Source organism: Urocitellus parryii, chromosome 5, assembly GCF_045843805.1.
Source record: "Urocitellus parryii isolate mUroPar1 chromosome 5, mUroPar1.hap1, whole genome shotgun sequence".
Taxonomy (NCBI): domain Eukaryota; kingdom Metazoa; phylum Chordata; class Mammalia; order Rodentia; family Sciuridae; genus Urocitellus; species Urocitellus parryii.
This window is the reverse complement of record NC_135535.1, coordinates 35,776,740-35,796,184: the sequence shown is the minus strand read 5'-3', so window position 1 is coordinate 35,796,184 and position 19,445 is coordinate 35,776,740. Positions and strand designations below refer to the sequence as shown.

At 34.9% G+C, this 19,445-nt stretch overlaps 1 protein-coding gene across 1 annotated transcript in view; it reads left to right on the top strand.

Moving 5' to 3' along the window:
* The window catches only part of Tmtc2 (transmembrane O-mannosyltransferase targeting cadherins 2), a 388,543-nt gene that overhangs the window by 121,640 nt on the left and 247,458 nt on the right, over positions 1 to 19,445 (top strand). The gene's annotated exons all lie outside the window — the stretch shown is intronic.

Sequence of the window (19,445 nt, the reverse complement as noted above, 5' to 3'; positions counted from 1 at the left end):
TTTTAGTAGCCACTCTGTTCTAAGACAAAAATAAGTTGTTAAGAAAGTTTGTTTTTAGCATGAATGATGAAGACTTCCTGGAGGAAATGGGATTTCGAAAAAGATATTTCTAGATGGGCAACTCCCCAGATCGAGGCACTGAGGTAAAAAAGTATAAAGCCTTAGGGGAGAATCGTGTTTGTGTGGTTTGGCTGTAATGTGACACATATATCAGGCATGTTGAGAAAAAGGAAATAGTGAAAAGAGGCCGGAAACAGATTACTGAGAATCTTAAGTGTCACGACAAATGAGTGTGTTTCACTGTTACATAATATGCATTATGAATGTTTTTTATTTTTAAGCAGGAATGTTCCACAGCCATCTCATACCTTAAAATTATGATCTCGCTGTAATGTCTTAGGAGGATTAGAGAAGAAACTCATAGGTGAGAGTCAGATGGGAACTAAATTGGGGACTTTCAGGTGATCATTCTGAAAGGAATGAGAACAAGCATTACTGGTTGGGCTGGGGTTGTATGGCTCAGTGGTAGCCCACTTGCCTGGCATGTGTGAGGCACTGGGTTCGATTCTCAGCACCACATATAAATAAATAAAATAAAGGTCTAGCAACAACTAAAAAGAATAGTTAATAAAAAAAGAATTACCAGTTATTCGCGGAATGATCATAAAAGACAGATACAAAAGACAGGGCATTTTAGAACTGTTTGACCAAGTGAGAATTGGAAACAGAGTGGTAACTCAAAATGAAGATGCTGCTAACAGAAATAGTCACATGTAGTTGAAGAATTTTGTTTTGTTTTAACAAGATGAGTTGACCTTTAAAAATGTTGAGTTTGAAGTACTGCTGGGGAATCCAGGTGGAAATATCTAACGGGCAATTTGAGAATCAGCCCTATAGCTCAGGAGAAAATTGGAGATAGAGAAAAAGATGTGAATAGTAGTTGCCTGGAGGGGAGAAATGAAATATACCTGGAAGCAAAGATCTGGGGTCTAGAGGGGTGCTTGTAAAGCAGAGCACATGGGGCATGAAGGTGGGAGGGGGTGGGGATTCAGCTTCTAGGCTTGATGATGACCATAGAATTTTTTGCAAGTGGCATGGGAGAGACATTAGCTTGACTGGTTTCTTAGGGACTTCATGTATAATGTTAACTTCCTCTGCTTATTCATGCATTTTCTAAATTTTTATGCTCTATTTCATGATTGGGTCAACCTCAAATGCTTCATTACGAAGATCAGCTGCTAATTGTATTATCTCTGCCAGTGTTTCATATTTACCTTAAATTTAACAACCAAATCCTTGTCTTATTTTCACTCTTTATCAGCAACTTAAATACTCCCTGGTCATTTCTCTGAACTCTTCTTCTGTAGTCTATAAATTTTACTGTCCCTTCTCTTTGCCTCTTATTTTTTTTTTTTTTGTTAATTTCTTTTTTTGCAGAAGTTTAAAGTTCCTTATCTAGTTATTACTTTGTGGCCCATCACTCCGTGAATTCCACAGTTTTTTTTTTTTTTTTTTTTTTTTGCCTGCACAGATTTCTTTTGAGTTTGCTGTGAAGCATTGCAATTCATTGGTAGTTGAGAAAAGTAGCTTGCTTTATGTTATTTGGTAATGACTTATTTGGGATTCCTGTGTGGCCTTCAGAGTCTCAGAAATGCATTGTCTAGCATGCCTTTACCAACCTATCAAACTTGTACTGATTAGTGGTTAGATTATTATATGTGAGGGTATTCAAATCATTCTCCTTGAATACTATACTTTTAACTTTACAAATTTTAGCAAAACTAATAAAACTTCCCCTGGGGCTTGATCTGACCTTACATTTAACATTTATAGGGTATATGTAGCTCTTCTGACATTGAGGATCAGGAATTGAATTCTGTATTAACTTTGGATTTTAAAGAGATCATAATATTCAATTCCATTTTGGTTTTATTCATGTAAATCTCTCCTTCATGTTTTATTGGTGTTGGCATCTATTCTGCTGAAGATAAATACATTTTTGTTTACTCTGTTTTCAGAAAGAAGCAGGAGTATAAGTTTGTAGATCAAAACATTTAATTAACTGCATAGTGAAAGTGTTACCCAGCAAATGTAAAGAGCCCGATATGCTTCAGATTTGCAAGTTGAATCAGTTTGAAAGATAATACTGTTCATTCCCAGGAGAGAATAATGGGCTTTATTAACTTCTATACAGGTTGATTCTTCACAGGTATATCACTTGAGGGTCAAGTCTGAGAAAGTCATTTTCTCCCTTTATTTCATAAGGATTCCAGTGGATATATTTAGTTGCACATCTTTTCTTCTATGAGCAAATTGTGCTTCTCTTTGCATTTTCATAACCAAGCATGATAGTGATATAGTAGGTGCATGTGAACTAACCATATGTACACACACACTTGTATATGTGTGTGTATGTAAGTGCATGAATCAAGCAATTTTGTTTTAAAAGAAGTTGCCTGATCATAATTTTTTATTGAGTTGAATGTGCTGTTCTTCTAATTCCTCATTTTAGAAATGAAAAATGAAGATTTCTGTATGGAAAATATTATACTTGGTATAAAATGTATAAAACCTCAGCATATTATGAAAACTTAAACCATTTCAAAATAACCAGACCTAACAGTCGATAAAATTCCTTCAGTGAAACTAAGCTTCACTTGTAAAGACTTCATTTTAAATTGAAAGGCCCTTATTTGATAGGCATGTGAAGTTCTACATATGTGTCTACCTTTTGAAATATCTTTAATACTTGTTAATTCTTTGAGGGGCACACATGTTTCAAGTGACTGCCAGAAAGTGTCCAAAAAACTTAAGAGTCAAAGGGTGACCTGGTGATAGTTTTAAAATGCTGTAAAAAAAAAAAAAAAAAAAAGTATGTATCCACTATTTTCCTGAGTATGTAGGAAGGTGGCTCCATTACTTCAGCACCATGAAAAAAATCTATTTTACTTCAAATAATGTTATAGAATAGGGGAAGAGAATTTTTGTCCTGCAGTGCCATCTAAAAATGGGAAGAGCAGGTTTGCAATTACGGAAATTTCCAATGGTAGAGCTATGTAGTTGACACTGGAAAAATTAGAGATGATTCAACACTGGAAAAAAGATTGGATAAAATTTGTCTAGACAAGTAAAACTTCTTATTCCAGGCCATATGCTAGGCATAGTTTAGGTTGAATTGTTGAACTGGATATAGAATAGTATATGAACATAGGAACAAATCAAACTTTCTTTTTTTTTTCCGATGATACTCAAACATAGGGCCTTGCATATGCTGGGCAAGTGCGGTGTTATTGAGCTACATCCTAGTTCTTTTATTTTTACAGACAAGGTCTACCTAAGTTTCTCCAGCCAGCCTTGAACCTGCAGCCTTACTACCTCAGCTTCAGGAGTAGCTGGGATTACAGGCCCGGTTTTTAAATTTTTTAATTTTTTTTACACTTAGTATTTTGATTTGTAAGTAATAAGACATTGCATGTTTTTTTTTTTTGTTGTTCTTTATAAGCACATGTAGAAGATCTAAAAATATTGATCATGTAATGAACCATAAAGCAATTTCAAAGAGTCAATATTATACAGATTGGTTTCTAATCACAAAACAATTAAATTAGAAAAGCAGTATATTTTATTATTGTTTTTTCATGACAATTAAGAGTCTCTTACTTGCCAAGCCCATTCTTGGAGAGAAAGTGAGAGGAAGGAGTTGATAATGGTGCTGAGATATCTAATAGGTATCTGGATGGATGGGGGTTCATTAAGTAAGACTCTATTACTCATTTAATAGATATTATTTAGTTTTGTTGTTTTGTGGTATATGACACTGAGACTCTATCTTCTCCAACATAAACTCTTCAAATGCACGCTAGTCCCTTTCCTATACTACAGAAAAAATGATGGTTCTGAGTGAAGATGCTCAGCCCTCACTTCCACCCAGCTCACAATCAAAAAGTAGAATGGTTCTTCACAGGGAAGGAAAACAAATCCATTTTTTTCATTTTCATATAAATATCTGGCTTAAAATTATCTGGATCTTTCTTCAATCACTGGCACACAATGTCTACATGAGTCAGAAAGCTTTTTCTTATAAAGACTACCCCTGAATTTCTATCAAATCCACCAAACCTTCCCCCTCTCCTCCGGGCTCTAAAACATTCAGACTCCCTTGAAGTCAGCTTTAGCCACAGGATCCAGTCCTCAGCAAGGAAATATGTGCAGATGTGATTAAAACTCAGAATGGTTGAAAACCCTGCTTTAAGTACTCTTTCCCTTTCTCTACCCACTGGCTGAATGGAGAGGAATACAAAAATTAGTAAAAAACAGACCCACTTTTGAAAGTAGTTTCTGTTTTTATTCCCCCTAATATAGAATTCTAATCCTTTTGCCTTTCAGTAATTTTTAATTTATTTACTTACCTGAATTAACCTACAATTGTTATACATGTTTGAAGGATACCCTGTAATGTTTTAATATATATACAGATTGTGTACTACTCAAATCAGGGCAAATATATCCATGTCTTCAAACTTTTGCCATTTCTGTGTGGTAATGATATTCAAAATTCCTCCCTTTAGCTTTTTTGAAACATATGGTGCATTATCATTATTTTTAGTTTCCCACTGTGCATTAGAATAGAACACCAGGACTACCCCCCCCCCATCCTTAATTAGTACCTGTTGCTCCATAAGGAAATTTTCTTTATTCTATAAAAGTCAATATTTTATACTTTATACATGGTATCTTATACATTTTCCTGTTCATTGTATTTTTAATATTTTTTTAGTAGTTGAGCCTAGAATTCAGTTCTGTTTGATACAGTTTGGCCTATATCCTGCACTAATTTTTGAATGTGGAATGACATTAGGTCATTTGTACTGCTAAAAATCTTTTGCACTTGACAAAGGAATAAAAGAATCACTTTATGTGTGTGTGTGTGTATGTGTGTGTGTGTCAGTGTTTACTACCAGGGACTTGTGCCAATCATATTCTTCACTATTATTCATTATTGTGTCCTTAGTCATTAAACTTTATCTAGGTCCTCAGTGAGAGAGGGTACAGTGAGTCCATAAAAGAAGAAATGGGTGCTTCCATTACGCCAAAATAGAACTTCCTGTTTCCACCAGAACTGAGTTGATTAGATGACCCTGGTAACTTGTCTTTTTGAGCTCTGGATCTCTTGCCCTTTTCCTCTCTTCATTTTCTTACTAGCCAACTCCAGCTTGTTGACACACCTTTGTTCTTGGTTGTATACGTTGACCTTTGTGATATGGAAAACTTGTAATTCTATCTCTGCCATCTTGGGTGGCATGTTCTGTACTGTATCAGGCAGCATATTTAACTTTACACCTTAAAGGAAGAAATGATCTGGAGTTATGATTTAAGATGGGAGTAAAGTCCCTGATTTTCCTTTGTGCCTTATTGTTCAGTGCTGTATCTCATCTTTTCTTGTGAAAATAATTTTGCATTTTTAGATCTGGAATTGTAACTTTTGTACTTCTAGATCTGTGTTTTATTTTTTACTTTACTGCAGTAATTGGCATAGAACCAATGACTATTTTTTTAGTACCTTTAATCAAAGAAAAATATAGAATTCCAAATACATGATGTATGTTATAAAAAAAGTAACTTCTTTTGCCCTTGCTCATGTTTTATTTGCAATATCGGATTTTCATAATAAGTCTTTGCAAAATTGTAAACACTACTTATGATAGGTCTTGAAGATGATGGGTGATTCAATTTGAATACTTCTATTCTTCACAAACAAAAATATTTTTCCCAAATGTTCCCATGCCCTTGACCACATTATAGACGGATCCAATGGAGAGGTCAATTGTGAGGTTCACTAGGTCTTTGGTAACAGTGAGATGGATGTAAGTGAAGTGTCTGTGTTTACTTCAAGTGTAAAGATATCAAGAGAAAGACATTCCTTGCTTGTATACATGTAGAATGCTGAGAGCCTGAAATACTTGGTGTGACAGTGCCCTTTAATAGTTCCTTAATGAATGCTGTTATTATATTTAGAGTATCCAGTTGGGGTTTAGGTCCTTGGTATCCTGAAGAAAGAATTGGGCAAGGCACACAGAAGTAACAGGCAAAGTACAGATGAAGGTGAAGGTGGAAGTAGTACTCCATGTTAGAACTCTGTGAGCTAAGCATGATAGAGAGGCTCAAGACCCCAATCTCTGGAAATTAGTGTCTTATATACTGAACTGTGAGGCATTTTCTTCCCTATACGGACTTGATTGAAGACCTTACTATCTTTGCCTCCTAATGGTTATATTCTGATGAGAACATGTCCAATTTTCCCCCATTGTTTATCTTAGAAAACCTAATTTGAATACTTCGCACATTACCCCTATTGATCATTTAAAATACTGAACCTGTGGCAGGAGTTGACATGGTGTTAAGTCTTCAGTGGCAGGAGTTGTCATGGTAATGGGACTTGTGGTAAACAGGAGATGATTCCTCTGCTTGTCTTGCCCTCCAGCACCATCTTTCATATCCCCTGCCTCTGCCATCTTGGTGTCCCGGGACTCCTACCTAACACTATTGAGATATTAGATAGTTTTCTAGCATTTTCAGCAATCTTTTGTTTACTCTCTCATTCTCAGCCTATTAGAATTATCTGATGAAGTGGGGCTTGTTCTGAAAAGAACCTTGTGGATTATAAGGTAATTATGTTATTGTAATGTGAAAATAAAAAGTGGATCCCTTGATGGCTAACTGCAGCCTTAGATTTTTCATCTCAAATCCAAAGGAGTTGTAATGGAAAAACTTTCTTACCACTGTCATGTATTCATGTATTTTTAAAAATGTTGCTAAATAAAGGCTTACAGACCAAATTCATAGAATGTATAAATTTAAGATCTAACTTTTTATAAGAATTAGTTGAATGGGCATTTTACAGGGCATAAGTAGTATTTCGCTTAGTTTTTAGAATTAATGGAGAATTCTTGATTTACAGCATTTACAGTATTACTTAGAAATTGTCACCTAGCCCCTGTTTGAGAACTTCCGTAGAGGAAGGTTACTGATTTAGAACACAATTTCTTCCGTTTTTGAACAGCTCTAGCTATTAGGCAGTGTTTCTTTCAATTGAAAGATAATTTTCTTCCTGGTACCTTTCAACTCCATGTCTGATTTATTTCCTAATGTGGTATCTCTTTATCAGACTTAACACATATGATTTTCTAGCCAATTGGATTCTGTGGTTCTGAGGACTCTTTCTCCTTTGATATTCTGGATAATCTCCAGTTTATGTGGCTTCCATTTGAAATGGGATATTCAGAACTAGACATGCTAAGGACCTCATATTACTTTCTAAGGAAACTAATTTATACTTTACATTTTTATTGATTCACACTAAGTTTTTAATATTTTTTGCAAACTTAATTCTTGTAAATAATTACAACACTCATTTTCTACCATAAAATTAGAAAATCCTATGTCCCTTACTGGTACAGTTGATTTGTGGACCAGCATTCTGTTTTTATATACAAGTGCATTAAGTATTATCCTGCTAGTTTTGGTCCCCTCTTACTAATCTATTGGCAACTTTTTGAATGTTGACACAGCAAGCAGAAATGAGTGCCTCCTTAAATTTTATGCCAAGGCATCTCATTCTTGTCCCAGTCTCGCTTTCTTCCTCCTTTTACCATTTTTATTTTTCAGGAACTGAAAGATTCATGACCCCAACTTCAGAACACTGTTTTAATGATCAATTCATGGTAAGAGTGAATATTGGTAATAGGTCCTTTAAAAATATAGTTTTCTAATTTTCACATGAAGAGAAAAAGATTACTTTCCTTTTACAGATGAGGAAAATGAGATTTAGAAACATCAGGGAATTTCATTTTTTATGTTTGTTCAATAATTCAGTAATTCAACAAGGATTTACTAGATACTTGCTGTGTGACAGATACATGAACATTTTCGAAAAGATAGATGTGGCCATTGCCTTGTACTTCTTCCACGCTGTGGTAAAGTTTTCATCAGAATCCTCTAATGCAAGGTAATATTATTCAGTGCTAAAAAGAAATGAGCTATAAAGCTCTGGGAAGACATGGAGGAACCCTGGGTGCATATTACTCAGCGAAGGAATCCAACCTGAAAAGTTTTCATACTACTTGATTCTAACTACAGTATATTCTGGAAAAGGCAAAACTATGGATACAGTAAAAAGTTTAGTGACTGCCAGGGTTCAGGGGAGGGAAGGGTGACAAAGTAGAACAAAGTGGATTTGGAAGTGAAACCCTTCTGTACTGTACTATAATTGTGGAGTATTTCCAAAACCTATGAAGGTAAGCTGTAGATTTTGCTTGATAGTGATATAGAGTCATTGCTGTAAAGTATGTATTGCTGTGGTATGGGATATTCACAGTGGGGGAGGTCATGTGGAGGCAAGGGTGGCACATGGGAGCTCTCTGTACTTTTGCTAGGATTTGCTGTGAACCTGAAAGTACTCTTTGAGAAGTTCTTCTTAAAGCCAGGCATGGCGGTGCATGCCTGTAATCCCCGCAGTTCTCTAGGCCTAGGTAGGAGGATTGCAAATTCAGAACCAGCCTCAGCAATTTGGTAAGACCCTAAGCAATTTAACAAGACCCATACACACTAACACACACAAAAGTTCTACTTAAAAAAAGAAAACTCTTTTCTGCCCTCTATTTCTCTCTTTTTGGAGGGGTGGGGTGGGGTGTGTTGGTGGTTGTAGACTCCAGCCATCATGAGAGATTTATGAAATAGAAAACCTAAATTCAGTTGCACTTGTATTGTAACAGGGTATTCCCTTAATGGACAAGTCTTAACTCAAGCCTGTGATGCCAAGTCAATGCTTTTAAGGTGATTTTTGTGACAAACCTGATTTGCAGTGAGCATGTCTCTTCTTCAAATTCCCAGTAGCAAATAGAGATTTTGATATTGATACTAAAAATAGGTGATGTATTCCTGAAGTGGTTTCATACAAATTCTGTGATGGTCCTGCCATACTTAACAGCAGGGTGGTATTCTTTTTCCATGCAGTGGTCTAGCCTGATCAAACAAATTGTCCTCATCTTCACAGCCTCAGAGTGTTCCACAGGTATGGGAGAAAATGCTAGAAAAAGACAAGAGGAGAGGGACACTAAAAGACTCCTTTGGAATGATGTTAAGTGAAAGCATAGAGTATTGGGAGCATTTTAACTTTAACTTCAGTGTTCTGCTTCTCTTGTTTCTTAGAAATGAAGTATCCTGTGAGTAGTTCTCTTGTTAATAATGTAATATTATTTATGTCCTGAAACATTTCATTTAATAAGTTAGTGAGGAATCTTTCCAATACATACTGTGTATTCACCTTCATAGTTGAGGCATATTGGGTTTATCACTTTACATGACTCAATAGCATTATGGTCATGAGGAGTGAATTTTGTTCTAATATCTAGTCACATTCAGGAGCTTATTATAAGTATAAGAAACTTTTCCCTGCACAAATTAGACCCAGACTGTTAGTTGTGTTTTAGTATCTTAAAAATATCTTAAAGTTTTTTTTTTTTCCTATCTTAGGCTGCCAGGTTTATTTCTTGCTGTTTATAATGGTAATATAGTGGTTTTTCTACCTTTCCTGATTATTTAAGTCTAATAAACTATGTAATGAAAAAAAGCATTTAGTTTATTTGTATTTCTGAATGTGATTAATTATTAACAGATATTTCTCTTAAAGAACGATAGGTAAAAATCTACAATTGGTGAATATATGGTTATTTTAGAAATTGGACCTTTCAGTAATTATTATTTGTCATGTTGGCTGTCAATCATTATCTTCACAGGGAAGCCTCAGTTTGTCCTGCTTCTGAGAATGGGATGTGTTGAAATCTCTTACTCTGGCCTTGTGTTCTAGTCCTAAGCGTTCTTTCCTACTTCTCTGTTCTCTTTCCCTTCTGTTCATCCCTCCCCATGGAAAAAAAAAAAAAAAGAAAGAAAGAAAGAAAAGAAAAAGGAGAGACAGAGAAGGAATAGCGTGTAAATATAAAGTCCTGGTGTTGACTGTTATTCCATCTTTTAAATAACAAGAGATTTTGTCAGGGTCTGAAATTTATACTTCAGAGACTTGAACTTTGAAGAGAGGATATACAATAATTTATGTAACAGACTGAGTCTAGAATCCTCTTTGAATGATGAAATTTGGTGTTCAGGCTATGTCAGAGTGGGATCATAGTTCACTAATGAAAATATACACTATTACGGTGCATTCCTGTAACCTTTGCTACTTGGGAGGGTGAGGTAGGATGAGCCAAGTGTGAGGCCAACCTCAGCAACTTGGCAATACCCAGTCTCAATATAAAAACATAAAAAGGGCTAGGGATGTAGCTTGGTTGTAGAGGACCTCTGGGCTCAATCTGTAGTATGGAGGACAAAAAAAAAAAGTCAGAAAAACAAATATATCCCAAACCCACTATTTATTTTAATAATTTGTTTAAGGACTATATTATTTTTTGACTGTCAAACTGTCTAGCACACAGCAGGCACTCATTAAAAATGTGTTGAGTGAATTTAAATGAAATGCTATTTAGGCTGTTTGGATGAAAATTAATTTATATCACATATATCACAATAATAAATTATTTTTGCTATTTGAGGTTTTATAGTTTAGCTATCTTTCTTTAATATAAAAAGGTAAAATACCAATAAATTATGTAAGAAAGACGGGGAATGAATTATAAAGAAGTAAATAGGAATATTATGTCTGTAAACAATTTTAGTAAAATTGAATGGTCTTGGAAATTGCTGTTTACTAGGATATTGGAAATGAATGTCATAGATGGTATGAACTGTTATCGAAATAAGCATTTATATTTTAATTTCTAGTTAAGTAAGGGAGGAGGTAAGTATCTATAGGACATTTTTTCCTAAAAATAATCTATTTTAGTAGAGATGTGAGCAGTTCAGAAGCCGGTGTATATGTTCTGGTGTGATTTAGCCCTTCTTTCATAGAAGGGGTAAAAGCCTAAGTAGACTTCCTTTAGTGTAATCCATGTTAATATCTGAAGTCAGTTTTATTTGGGGGAAAAAAAAGGAATTGAAGTATGAATAGTACTGGATTCAAGAACGATTTATAATGGTACAAAGGTGAAGTAGGATGACAATTTTCGTATATTCCTGCTGAACCTACATAAAAGGGCAGGCAGGACTCCAGGATTCAGCCAGCCATGGGAGTGGAGAGAAAATCTACACTAGAGACATGGGGGAACAATGAGGCTGTTTTTCAAGAAACTCTGATTTTTTTTTTCAATTCAACAAAGTATTTTCCATTCTTTGCAGGTAGTTTCTGCTGTCACTGGTGCTTCCTTTTCTACTTTTCATTCATTTATAGGTAACTGCTTTCTTTTCTGATCGCTTCTCTTCTAGACTTAAAATCTACCATTTCCCAGTTGGATAGGATGGAAAAACAATAAAACTAGTACCTACTACCAACCAACAAACAAAAAGAAAACGAGAAAAATCTATTTACAAATTTGTGTGTGTATTTGCCTATGCTACATAAATATAATTATTCATATACTCAATTGGAATACCTGGCAGTGCCCAGGACTGTAAACCCAGTGACTCAAGTGGCTGAGGTAGGAGGATCACAAGTTCAGGCCAGCTTCAGCAACATAGTGAGACCCTGTTTCAAAAAAAAAAAAAAAAAAAGGAATGGAAATGTATTTTGGGGTAAATCATTCCTGGGTTTAGTTGCCAGCTCTGCAAAATTAAAAAAAATATATTATTGCTATTTGAGGTTTTATAATTTAGCTATCTTTCTTTAATATGTCTTTCCAATTTACTCACTTTGTAATAGTAGAAAAAAAAATTAAACACCCACAAATAAATCCACCAGGTTGCTGGAGATTATCCAAATTTCTTGAATACTAGTAAAGAAGAGAGTTGCAGACTAATGAGTTTCAGCTTTTACCATAGCTTCAAAAGACTACTTTAAATCCTCTCTTGAAATCAAATTGAAGGAGAAAACAGATAATGTGGAATTTGAGTAAATCTGCACCTATCATGTTGATCTTCAAGACTTCATTTTTTTCTTTTGTTGTGCCTATTTGTTTTTTAAATTTATTTTTGTTTTTTATTTTATTTATATATGACAGCGGAATGCATTACAATTCTTATTACACATATAGAGCACATTTTTTATATCTCTGGTTGTATACAATGTTCAAGACTTATTTTTTAAAAAATGAATGTTTAACTTAAATAATCTATTCTAAAATGTAACTTAAATATCTTTCAACAAACAAGTGGAAGATGTTGATGAATGGGTACCTGCCACATTGTGTTTTGAGACTTGTTAACAGTACTGAGTATCCTGTCCTCATTTTGGTGTGTCCTTTGTTCTTTTGGAGAGTTCACAAAGAAGTCCAGCTATGATGGATGTATGTGAGAGAGCACACTGACATGCTGCTTTCATATGTTAGAGCCTCAAAGTGCCATGCCAGTGTCCCTGTAATGGCATTAATATACATGTAGTCTTCTGGTTTTTGACTTTGTCCTCTGAAGATTTTTCTTGTTCTCTGCTGCATTTTAGAGTCCAAAGTATAATTTTAATGGTGTGCTTTAAAAAGATATTTTTAATTTTGCATTCCATTTCAAATCATTTACTGACATAAAAGGACTTGCAGAGATGGAGAGCTTCAATTATGTTCATATGTAATTATGCAGCAACATTTGCTTCAAATCATTGCACATCTTTGGTGGGGGTAGAACGTATTTCTTAATTACTGGCTGGACTGATTTTTTTTCCCCCTCTGGTTGAATGTACATGGCCCTTCCTGATGAGCTATTTGAAATTCTTTGTGACATGACCATGTAACATATACTTTTGCTTACTGGGGATTGGAATGTTTTGTTGGTGACCAAAGCATTTCAAGCTCATTTCTTGGAGCCCTGTTCCTGTTTGCAGTATATTAGCATCTGAAATTTGGTCCCCTTTTCTCTGGGAAAAAAAAAAAAAATCTACATATTTGATCATTATATTGTATTTTAAATATAATTTTAGTTTTAAAGGTTCAGAAGATTTCTGGGGGCCTAATTTCCTTATTTTACTGATGTGGAAATTGAAGGTTAATGATGTTAAATGATTTGCATCAAGTGTTTTTTTTTTCTTTTTATTGATGCATTAAAATTATACAGACCAGTAGGATTAATTGTTAAAAACTGCATCAAAATTACTGATTTTTTGACTTAAATACTGTTCCCTATAAACTTATTTTGTGGTAAAATTATAATGCAGATAGTTTTATAATATTAAAAAAATGATTGAAACATTAGTCTTATAAATTAGCTAGACATGATCCTTGAACTAAATGACCTGTAATAAGCTGGTTTTCCATTGTATAGTTAAAAACCTTAAAGATGAATACTATTTCTTTCCCCCTCCCACATAATCAGAACAAGAGAAATATAAGTCACATTAGCAGTGGAGGAAAATGGGACACAGAGAAATTATGGAAATGGTCCAAGTTCATGCAATTAGTAAGGGGCCATCCTGGGACAGGACTCATGCTTGCTGGCATTCAAGGCTTTTATTTTTTGCATCAAAAGATTATCTCAGGCTGAGGATGTAGCTGGATGGTAGACTGCTTACTCAGCATGTCTGAGGGCCTGGGTTTAGTGGCCATTACCACCCCAAAACCAAACAACAACAAAAAAAACCCGGATGAAGATGATTTGCTATTTAACTAGAGGAGAAGGGAACAGCTCTGCAATTTCTGTGAAGTTTGAAGATACAATTTACTTTGAATAACTAAAGTTAGATTTTATCTCTGCATATTCTGGGAGGACCAAATCATAGATCTAGAGTTTTATGCAAAGATGAACATACTTCTTGTGGGGCAGCATCAACTGTTAACCATGTCTGTCATACAGTTCAAGGATGAGCCTTAACTCTAATATGACTTTGATGTACTCTAGGGAGAGAGCTTCTTTGTAAAATAGGCAAATATTTAAGCATTTATTGTCAGTGATAGACTTTAGTAGGTTGTTTAGGAGAAAAAAAAAAAAAGGAGCATCCTAAAGGGTTTTTGTGTTAAGACATTTGCAATTTTATGTGGTATATTACTAGCACTCATTAAACCCTTGGACCATATGCATACCGCCCAAACAGTTACACAAAGCACAGATGACAGGGTTGTGACTGAAGGGGGAAAATCCGGATGTTGAGACATTGAGATAATATAATAAGGAGTGATTCAGAAAGTTTTTTTCTCAGGGCCAGTCATTCAGGAGATTACATATTATATAACACAGTGATGAAAATACATGCAGAAGGTAGTGTCATCTTCTGAAAAGAAGTGTTCTCAGATCTTTTCAGCAAAACCAAAATAGGAAAGAACTAGGACATCATTATAGAATCAAAGCATAATAATGTGAGGACTGACTAATAAAGCATTTAATGTGCAATTCAGACTAGCCAGTCATCTTGTTCTGGGGTTCTCCATTGTCAGACAGTAAGTCTCAAACACTTTGAATTCTCTGACTGCATGTGGTTCTGTCATCCTTCTTTCTTTCTTTTTTTTTCTTTCTTTTTTTTTTTTGCTTTGTTTTATTTACAGTTGAGGAATCAGAAACATAATTGATTATAAAAGCTTTTCAAGGTCCTCGGAAAGATTCACAATCAGAACCCAACCTGCTTGCCAGCCTTTGAGTGGTTTTCATGGTCACACTGCAGGAATAGAGTGCTAGAGTTTGAAGGAGATTCAAAAATCAGTTGTCCTGAACTCTTGGTTATGCATGAGAAATGGCCTTTTGCTGCACAGCTGGTGACTTGCAAATCCGGGATTATCTGATAAGGTTTTGTTTGTTTGAGTTTTGGGTTTAGAGTGGCTTTTTTGTTTTCATTTACAAGAGCATTTATGCTATCCAAGTTTTTTATTTTTAAAAAAATATTTTAGCAATATTTCATAGTGAAGAGATCATTGACTTTAAGAGGCATCAAAGTAATCCCAGCTCTGTGATAAAAATTAATACTAATAACCATGTCATTAACTAATTTTGGCAAGTGCTACTTCTAATTCATATTACTTAAAATTATACAATTTTGTCTTGTTCCTGAATAATTATTTTTTTCTGTTTTAGGTTTGACTTCTTAAACCTTTTTGAGAAGGTTACATGTTTATGAAGTTATTAGGATAGTACCTATATATACCATGGGCTATAAGTGTCTCTGTTAAATAAATATATAAATATTAAGTATATAACAGATGTCGATATATGATCTGTGGTTTCTTGTTCTTCAGGGAGAAGAGATAGGAGAAAAATTCAAAATCTCAATATTTTGAATTACCAAATTGAAAAATGTAATTTATAAATGTTAAATCATTGATTATTTAATTTTCACCTGTCTTAATATGATTTAATTCTAAATTACCAAATTGAAGAATGTAATTTATAAATGTTAAATCATTGATTATTTAATTTTCACCTGTCTTAATATGATTTAATTCTAAACTATGTGATTTCTAAATAGAATTAAAGTAGATTGCAAGTACAGGGTGTACACATGTCAAGAAAGAGTAACTATAGCACAGTTAGGACTGTGAATGGAAGTAATTGTGAGAGTCACTTCATTGAACAATAATGATTGTTATAATGTCCATGTTCCTGAGGAGGAAAAGACCAAAATGTGTGCTTCAGTATTTTTACTTTATATAGGTGCCAAGCCTATCACTTGGGTTTCAAATGCTTGGTATTATTGGAGGTTAGTTCATTGACTGCATTTATAGAGTGTCTGCTGTGTGGCAAATTCTATGACATTTGCTTTGCAAACATTTTACTATTTTTGAGAAGTTATTTGAGCACCTCCTATGTTCCAAACACTTTCTCATGTTACAGGAATAGTATGGTAGAAGAACAGCAGGATCCTTGCCCTTACAGCCTTAGTTTTTGAGTAGAGGAGATAACCATTAAATTAGTATCATTGTAATAGGTGTTCAAAAGGCAAAACAGGGGGACCTTATCTATTCAGAAATATCAGGAGGATTTCTTAAGTCAACTCGAAAGTGAACTTTGAAGGATAAGAGAGGAAAGAGAAAGGTGGATGGGGCAGGGATGGGAGGATCACTTTAGAGGGTTTTTCCAAAGACACACAGGAGACAAGAGCTCTGTGACCTTCAGGGGAAGGATGAAAGTCCTGTGTAGTTGGAGGTTTGATATCAAGGGAGAAGTGGCCTCAGAGAAGGGTGAGAGGCCAGATAATCCTGAACAATATTAAAGATTGTAGACAATATTAAAGATTTTTTTTCTTTTTTTTTTTTTGTCCCAAGAATAATGGATGCACTTAAAAACATTTTAAAGAATGGAGTGATGAGATGAGCTTTGCCAATTTGCTAAGAGAGGAACCCGAGGAACCCCCCCAACACACACACACACACACACACACACAAGCAAAGGAATTCATTTGGTTTGTAAGTGTTGAATGTATATTTGGAAAGTTTGAGAAAGCATACTCATAAATTAAAATGCATTGTCTCAAATTGAATTCTACTGTGTTGTTGTCAATGTGTTTTTGTATCTCCGCCCAACACTGTGGCCTTAAAGTGTTTATTGATCTAGTCTTTCCTTAGCCCACTATAAATATCTGTGCTACGTTGGTCAAATAGCTGTTTGGGTCCCCCCATTGATGCACAGTCCATCTTGCCATGTAGTGTTGAGAATAGTTGATTGGTGACAGTGGCACTCATTTGTTAATAGCTAGATATTATAGTGTTTGAACATCTGACCACATAGCATCTCCTTACAGGTCTTGGGTTCCTGTAGCCTTTTTCTCACCATGCTCTCTTACCTTATCCTAGCAGTTTCCCAGGAGATGGTACTCGGTGTCTTTAGTTTTGATTATTTTTCTGTTTTGTGTATAATTGGCTGACTAAGCAGTAGCCTTTGGTTTTATGTGTTAAAAACATACATGTTAGGTGGCAATAGAAATATCCCAAGTGTCTACCATTCAGGTACTGGATGGTGAAAGCTCTACTCATTGGTATGCCTCTGTACACCATGGTGGAAATGGTACATAAATACGGAAAAATATTTGAACCTTCTTGAGTAAAAATGCAAACTGCAGAATGCTGTTTGTTGATACTTCAGTAAGTTTTAAATTTATAGAAAACAGGGTGACATATTTTCCATGGAAAATATTTAAGTAGTAAAAATACAAACACAGGGTAGAGAGTCACACCAACTTCGACTTGGTGGTGACCTCTGCAGGGAAGGTATGGGAGGATAGGATAAAGTTAGGTGAAAAAGTACATATAAACTGCATCTTTTGCTTCTAAAAGAAAAGCAGACTTGAAATTAATATCATGATAATGGAATGTGTGTCAGATAAGAGAGTGGATAGTGTGTGTGAAATATCAAATAACTTTAAAACTGGATTTTAAAAAATTCTGGTGACAACAAATGGTTTAAAATCGCTTAAATGTAAGAATGCATTTATTATTTAACAAGTCTAGGGGAAAGCCATTTGAGGGTTAGTTTGATGATGTAACCATGATACCTAGGATCCTTCTGTCCATTTTTGTGTCTCAGCTATTTCTCCCATACTGTAAGGTGGCCCTCTCACTGGACATCTCCCAGAGTGGGAAGGAAGAGGGATGAGAGAGATTCTTTGTTTTATCAATGAGAAAATGTTTCCCTCTCCAAACCTGTTAAGTCTCACTGACTAGACAGAACCTGGTCTAAGTCAACTCATAATTAAGGGCCTAGCATCTGAACAGATGCTAAATATATGATGAATGGATGCTATCTTTAGCAAAAGTGAGCGTGATTGTTTGGGTTTTGTGTGTGATCTTCATCTTCAGATCAAAATCTTCAGTTGATGATGTTATACTTTTACTGAAATGATCTCCAGTTTTTAGCATATGCATTTTCATAGTGTTTTTAATTTTTATTAGGTAAACTGAATGAGCCTTCTCAATTCCATATATATATATATATATATATTTTTTTTTTTTTTACCAGATGAGGAAGTAGATATTCAAATAGTCTTGGCATAGCTGACGCTGGAGAGCACAGACCTGATTCTTGGCCCTGGTGCCAAGAACAATATATCTTCTGCAAGGTAGTAGGAGAAGGTTGAGTGAGGCTGCAAGATGTGCTGGAAAGACATTTTGAAAGTACAGAGGTCCCGTACTTGTAGTTCAATCTGACCTTGAGACTTGATAGGTAATTGTTTCTGCAGAATGCTTTACCTGGGAAATAGCCAACCATTCCCATTTCAGAGTGACCCAAGACCTGGGTGATATTCTCAGGCTGGCCATCAAGGTTAATAACTACTTCTTTTTATGGAGTTAAACATACCTGGTGTCTCTGATTATTTTCTTGAGCCACATTTATTTGGCTGTGAAGTTTTTCAAAATCCTAAAAATATAATCCTGCAAGCCCCAAAGTGTTACGTAGTAAAATTTTTTGTTTTTACATACAGACTTGATGTACAGTTTGTTTGTTTTTAAATACAGTTGCTGTTTTAGTGTAATGTGAAATTTTTTATAAGAGGAACTTACTCTACAGTTTTTCAGGCTGAATAAATAATATACTCCTGTGCACTGTTTCATCAGTTATTTATATTACAAATGGTTATCTTAGGAGCTTAAAGTATTTCTTTAGTTTATTCCTACAATAATTTCTCCTATGTTTTTGCCTGGGCTATATCTTTCTGTAATCCCAACAAAATTTCTTTCGCTAAGTAGCAGCAAACTTTTACTTAGCTCTCATTAATTTATAATGCTTTGCCAAAAAATTTTTAAAATTCCACGGAAAGGCACAAATCTTCACTACAAAATCGTGTGCCAGTGGCAGCTACTAATTCAAAGCAGTTTTTGAATTTGAGCAGAAGGTTTTTAAATTATCTGAATTATAGCTTAAAATTAATTTTTATCCAAAGAAATGAAACGACTTCTTTGAAAGAAGGGAAGAAGGCTTGGAGGACAGAAGGAAATGTAATAGATCAGCGCCGGGAAGCAAAAGTTTTAGATGCAGATTTGCCATCCTCGTTCTCAGCTACGCTTAACCCCCAAGGCAATATAATGTACAGTTTGGACCATGCCCAGGGAAGGCACCATAACAGAGATTTACTACTCTCCAAGTCTGCCCTAGGATGGCCCCTGTCTACACAGTGATGGGTCTGTTGAGAGGCGTGACTTTGTTTACAGCAGAGTGTGTCTTCCTATGAATTTTTGTTTTCTCTTCCAAAATGTCAGTAAACTTTATGGAGTAGAACATATAATGTGGCCATATTTTCTGAAGTGTTTTTAATGAAAAAGTTGTTTATTTTTTTAAGGTAGCGAGATAGAAAATGTTTTGTTTCAGCACAACATAATAAACCAATAAAAACAGTCGGACATTTATTGACTAAAGTAGGTGCTAAAGTCAGGCGAGAATCCCCATATGAAGCCTGATCACGTGCTAAGGAGCCTTGTTTCAGTTGATGGCAGATTATT